The sequence below is a fragment of the Anser anser genome, assembly GCF_964211835.1.
Source record: "Anser anser genome assembly, chromosome: 25".
Lineage (NCBI taxonomy): Eukaryota > Metazoa > Chordata > Aves > Anseriformes > Anatidae > Anser > Anser anser.
The window spans coordinates 1,768,690-1,775,261 of NC_139746.1; the positions used below are offsets into that span (position 1 = coordinate 1,768,690).

At 52.6% G+C, this 6,572-nt stretch overlaps 1 protein-coding gene across 3 annotated transcripts in view; it reads right to left on the reverse strand.

Annotated features, from left to right (window-relative positions):
• Positions 1–5,316, reverse strand: part of GATAD2A (GATA zinc finger domain containing 2A) — a 63,352-nt gene extending 58,036 nt beyond the window's left edge. Inside the window, exon 1 of one of the 3 annotated variants that reach the window (XM_083811115.1) lies at positions 5,193–5,316. The gene's annotated coding sequence lies outside the window, so the exon portion shown is untranslated. The remainder of the gene's footprint in view (positions 1–5,192) is intronic. The other 2 variants (XM_083811104.1, XM_083811105.1) reach the window with 2 other exon arrangements.
• Between the last annotated feature and the right edge of the window lie 1,256 nt (positions 5,317–6,572).

The following is a 6,572-nucleotide window of genomic DNA, read 5'->3' on the forward strand; positions in this document are numbered from 1 at the left end:
CAGCAAAGCCTCACCATCCAGTTATGTCACAGGCAATCATGGGCACATTGATGTAAAGCCAAAGTCTAAAAAAGCCTTGCAAGGTTTTGCTGATCTCCATCAAGGTGACTGGATAGTTATCGGAGTAGGAAAACCTCTCTATTTTCAGAAGGATTATCCGAGTCTTACACCATGTTTACTGTAAGCATTTATTAACATTGCTCCTTCTGGTAATAAGATGTTTATTATCAGCGTGTAAAAAATGCCAGTCTTTTCCCCTAACCCACTGCTAATTCCCTCTCTTCCCCCAACAGAACTGTACCAGGTCAGTTCCATAACCTGCTTTCCTGCTGAAAAGCAAGGCTTAGAAATTAGATTCATTTCTAAATTTAGGATTGATGGGATCAGTCATTACTGGTCTTATTTTTTTTTCAGGTAGATTTCAAGGCAAAGGGATTCATAAAGCAGCTCCTGTTCCTGGTGCTTGCTTAGAGTTTACCAAATCCTCAACTGGAAATGTCAGCGCGCTCCTTTGCCTTGCTTGCTGTGCCCACCCTCACGGAAGCTAACGTGCTGCTTGTGTTGGGAGGGCAACACCGGGGGTTCTTCCAACAGACTCTCACGGTGTAAGCGTACACCACAAACTCCACGTGCAGTTTCCCCCCCAGCCTTTAAGTCAGAGCATAGAGGCTGTTCAATAGGAACAAGAGTAGTTCAGAAAGCAGAGAACGCTTGGCTGGGTCAATGGGCTTTGGTAAAGCTGTCTTCCGAGCTGAAATTTGTCATGGATGACAAAGCCAGGTACTGAGAAGAGACCGAGGGGGAGACCCCTCACAGCCACCAGAAGATCCTACTGGTTACGTGCCGTTCCCAGTGCTTTGCCAAGAGATGGCTCGGGAAAAATCGCTTCTATTTCACCCAAACCTGCAGCTCCCTTTGCTCCCCTTTGGGAAGGAAGCCTCTCCTCCATCGCCCTCTCCCCCAGCCTTGCCTGGGACCTGCAGGGGTGCCTGCAACCGAGCAGGAGAGGGACTGCCACACAGCCGCATCCCGCAGTCTCAGTGCTCTGACGAATAATCATTTACTTGTTTAATAACTGCAGAAAAGGACAGCCCAATTCTTATCATCAGGCTCTCTAGAGATTTGACATCCTTGGCATTGTATCCTAAGAGGAAGGAAATTTCTCACTTCCCTAGCTATTTCAGTTATATAAATCAGTTGTTGAGGGAGAGTTTAACTGCTCTGCGCAGGGGAACCAAGGCAACTACACTTGGGCTCCCCACGGGCTAGGGAGATGCTTTCTATAAATTAAGAATACAATGTTTATAATGTATCAGTAATTACATGCGAGTACACTGGGAAAAAATGTGAAAGCTAATAGCTAGAAAAAAGCAACAACTTGATTTTCTACTGGCAGTCATGCCCTGGGTCTGTCAGAAAATGTCCCCAGCATGAAGCTGGTGGGTTGGGGTCTGTCACCAACACCGACCACCCGCCTCTCACGTTCTCCATCGTCCTTGGAACTCCCTCGTCAGCTGGGTAAGTGGGTTCAGTGACAGAAAATTAAAGAACTAGTGGCAGAAAATTAAAGAACTAATAAGAGGCTATTAATAAGGGCTGGTGGGTTTGAAGATAAAAGAGTTTTCTGGCAAAGAGAAAGCTGCTATGGGCTGCAGAAAGAACAGTAAAAAGATGGATAAACCCTGAAAATAGCTCTGGTAGCTCCATGAGCATAAAGGCACTGGTTTACAATGGCAGGCAACCCAAAAGCAAACGCTGCAGGTATTCCAGTATCTCACCTTGTTACTAACACCCTGATTATTCACTTTAGCAGGGACTGGGTCTGAGCTAAGCAACAGAATCTAACGTGTGAGTAGATTGCTGGACAATGAAACTCTGACAAAGAGGGGGCAACTCACACGTGGCAAGTGTGTCCGAGTATCTGCTTCTAGGGAAATGGCATGTTCCAAGCGAGTACCCTTCACAGCTAAAATAATTTGCTTATTTTGCAAATCTAGAGACCTATTTGATTAAAAGTAACGACTCAAGTGAGCAGGCAGGGAAGGTTCTGTCCTGCAATGGGACGTCTTGTCTTTCTCTGAATGCCAACTTTGGAGCTCTCTCCTCTAGAGGAGTATGCTCTCCGGGGATTAAGATGGGTCAATGGACTTGGTTGGTGTGATTTATTTTGCTTCGGTAAAAATACAACATTTATTATGCTATGACCCCCGGCATCTAAGACTCAGATGCTCAACAGCCAGCCTACCTGTGCGCACACGGTACAACAGCTCAAATGCCTTCAGTTTTCAAACCTGGGCAAGAAACAGCACTGGTCAGGTTTCCAAAAATGCACACACCACCTTGCTCTGCAGAAAAGGGAATTAGTCAGCAAAGGGGTATTCTTTAGGGTGTCTTCCCTCATTGTTCTTTGGCTGCAACATCCACTGATATTTTTGGTTGCAGACCAAAATTGTGAAATTGGGTACTCTGAGTCAGCCCAGAAATGTAGATGAGATTGAAGCCTAGCATTCTGCAAGGAATGGAGGACACGACCAACAAGCCGGACAAGGGAAATATTTTTCATACATCTTCTAAAAGTGTTTTTTTCTCTAAGCAAGAGAGCCACAGAGATATTTCACACCAAAGTAGTGGCCCACACACACTGCTCAATTCCTCAAGGGGACACGTTCCTCAGTTCCTCAAGGGGATGCGAGCAGGCCGGGAGTTTTGATATGTGGGCATTTTTAATTCACTTTGTATGATTTTAATCCGGTTTGTATGGGCCTTGGCAGTACAAAAGCTTCACGTCCTCCTCCCACAGCGCTTGGCTCCTACAGGGAAATGTGTGAGGGTTGTCTCCTGTTCCCCTGGGAGTGCTCACAAAGATGTGGCTGTGACCCGCTGAGTAAAGTCACCACTGTTTTTAATTCCCTACCTGCCTTTGGGAAACTGCAACAACACACGAGCCAGTTTCTCCAGGCTCAGCGGGCTCCTTAAATTCAAGCTGAAGATATTAGGGCCACAAGCAGGCAATCTCTCTCTGGTCCAAACAGCTGAACTCTATTGAGACGAGAGACATTCAGTTACAGCTTAATCTAGTAATGACTTTGTATTCTTTTTGCTGCAATAAGGAGGTTAACATTCTATGGGGCTGCCTCTCGTGCACAATCCTTGAAGCACTCAGCCTGTTATGATGGAAACCGGATAATTAACCTGGGATGAAAGCTCGTTCCCATTCTTGAAGTAGCTTTCAAAAGTTAGTATGTTCGTGTGCTTTTCTTTTTAAACAAAAGTTGGGGTTTTGTAGTCCCCAACTCATTGCTTATAGACAAGTTTCTTCCTGCAAGACCCTCTGGAATTGCTCACGGCAACAGGAAATTAGGATGTCTAAAACGAAGCCAACTGGGAGCCATGAAATAGCCTGCGGCATTTTGCTTGCTGCAGAGAGTAGCCCATTGGACAGCGGGATATAGGGACCACTGGCACACAGACGTAATTTCAGTTCTGCTTGCGTGATAACATCATCTGTTTTACTCTCTGGGAGATTTAGTCACTGTTTGAACAGTGTGCGTACTCAGGTTTGTATAACACGTGTCATTAAACTCTTGAAAAAGTCTTCAGAAAAACAAGAAATCATCTGTACCACTCAGGCTGAGAGGAGAAGCTCCATCTAAAAGCTCAATCCACAAGAAGCCTGCCTGCTACAAATACGTGTTTTCTTCCTTAAAACTTTGTGCTTGGGACAGTCACGAGAAACGCTGCAGCACTTCGCATGATTTTCTTTGCACCTACTAGTGCTTTGTATTCCACTAGTTCAAACAAATATCACCAATTTCTAAGTTGTTTAGTCATTATATTTCAGGGTCCTTCTCAAATTAGAGCAGAGAGAAAAGCTTTTTCGTGCCTTACAATTTTTGTCTTGCTTGGAATACGCTGCTAAAACGCTCTGAAGAGTCAGAATTTGCGAAGTTAGTTACTTCTCAATACTTAAACTGACAATTATTTTACCTACAGCAACTGCCACAGTGCACGCAGCTCCTATGCACGCTCCTTCTTCTCTCTCTAGCTTTTCACCACACTTATCACAAAGAAAAAAGTGGCAAAGGGGATAGAAAATTAATAATGAATTAGATTTTTAAAAAGCCATCTATACAGGTTCTGTGAAACATGGCAGATCGCTGGGGGTGAGGAGAAGGTGGTAGACCACAGACAGGATATAACTTTATTTTGAATAGAGCTCGTCTCGCGTACAAACTAAATCCCCCCCCCCCCCCCAAAGTAGTACAGAGATGAAACGCTGCCAGAAAAAGAAAGTAATTGAGTTACGGAGGCGAACGCGACGCTGGGGCTTTCAGAGCCGTGAAAACGAGCCTCGTCCCCGCACCCGTAACCTCCGCACATCCCGAAAGCCGGGCAGAAGTGCTCGGCTTTGGCAGCGGCCCCACCGAACACCTCCATCTTAAGTCCTGTCGCGAATTCAACCCATCTGGCACCCTCCAGCAAGCAGCCAGCCTTTTTGTTCCCGCTCGGCAGGTCCCCTCCGCGGGCCGCCTCGCGCCGCTCCCCTCAGGGGGCACCCAGCCTCTGCGGCCCCCCCAGCTCCGTCCCGTCCCGTCCCGGGGCGCCACTTTCCTCCTGAGGGGGGCTCCGGGCACCTTCCCCCCCACACCCCCCGGTCCTTGCCCTCTTCTCCCTTCCCCTGCTCTCTCCCTTCCCCTCCCCGCCTTCCCTTCCCCTCCCTGCCGGCCCTGCCCTTCCCCTCCGCCCCCAGTGGCCCCGCTCCTGCCCCGGGGGGGCTCCAGGAGCTGCTTCCCCCCCCCAGTACCAGCGGGCAGCTCCCCGGCCGCGCTCCTCCCCGCCCCCCTTTTATTTTATTATTATTATTTTTTTAATTTCCCCTCCCCCCCCCAACCCCCAACCCCGGGGCCAATCCCCCAGAGGCCTCCGGGCCCTCCCCTCCCCCCTCAACCCCGGGGGGGGGGGGCCTTCAACCACCCCCCCCCTTCCCCTCCCCCCCCCGCCCCCTCAGGGCGCTCCCCTCCCCCCCCCGGCTCCCCTCCCCCCCCCCCTCCCCCTCAGCACCTCAGCCCCCGGGGTCCCCTCGGGGCGCTCCCCCCCCCCCCCCCCTTATCGCCCCCTCCCCCCCGGGCTCCCTCCTCGCCCCCCCCCACCCCGTGCCGCGGGGGGGGGGGGGGGGGGCCGCTGTCACTCACTCTCCTCAGCCCCCTCGGAGCCGCCTCCTCCTCCTCAGCGGGGCCCGGGCCGGACTGGGGCCGTGGGGGGAGGGGAGGCGGCTCCCTCAGGTGGCCACTGACAGGAGGAGGGAGGGAGGGAGGGAGGGAGGAGGGGGCTGCGCGCGCAGGGAGACCCCGCCTCCCTCCCTCCCTCTTCCTCCTCCTCCTCCTCCTCCTCCTCCCTCACCGCCCCCCCCCGCCGCGCGCCGCCGGCGGCGCGGGACTCCCGGGGCGGCCGCCCTTCCCGCCCACCCGCCGGTTGCTAGGCAGATTTGGCCAAGCTCCGCTCGCCCCGCCTCCGGCTCTGGGGAGTGGGCGGTGTTTTTTTCCTTTTTTTTTTTTTTTAACTCGGCGCCCAATGAAAAGCGGCGCTTGCCGAGCCCGCCAGCCAATCGTTAGTTAGAGCCCGCTTTCGGCCCGCCCCCCCCCCCGTTCTAAGCTGTGAGGAAAAGAGGCGGGGCGGCGCGATGATTGGCGAGCGGGAGGACCAATCGGCTTCACGCGGAGCGCGGCGGGTGGGGAACGCGAGCCAATGAGCGCGGAGGGGGCGGGGCCGGGCCGTGAGGCGCGGGGCCGGCCGCCCCCGGGGAGCGGGGCCGCCTGAGGGCCGGGCTGCCCGCGGGGAGGGGAGGGGCCGCGGCCGCCCTTATCCGCCCGCGCAGGCCGGGCTGGGGCCGCGGATAGGGGCGGCGGGGGCCCGCGGTGGCTCAGCCCCGCTTCCTTCCCCGATCTAGGGCAGGGGTGCTCCGGCGTTTCCCCGCCGCCGCCGCCACACCTCCGGCGGGGCCGCTAATTAACCCCCGCGGCTCTCCTCAGAGGGGCGTTAATTAGCCAACCCCCGCAGCCCTCCTCACGGGGGCCCTGTTAACCCTTCAGGACTTGTGACTCGGTGCTGCTACACACCTGCAAGCCGGCTTGCGCTTCGAAAAAGGGAGAATAAAATCCTGGGTGAAGCAAGCTTATAACCAGGGGGAAATAAAAGCACAGTTCCTGTCACGTTGTTCGTAATTCCAGCACCAGTTTTCCATCGGGTATTTTCCACAAACAGCTGAGGTAGCTAGTAGGGCTGGATGTGTCTTTATGTCAGGTTATTTAGGTGCTTGTTTCAAAAGCGTAAAAAAAATATTTATTTTCATTCATAATCTGTAAATTTAATAAGCATAGGTCAGTATACTTCCCACTTACTGAAGTGGGGAAGTGAAAGCAGAAGGCGAGCAATCAAGGCTTTTACAAGAAAAGAGCAGCAGAACCAGAACTGGAATCCACATCTCATCACTTCACCCAGTACCTGCTCCCGGAACACGTCCTGTATTCACCATGGTAGGAAAATTCCAACGTGCTCAGCTTTTTCTAGCTGTT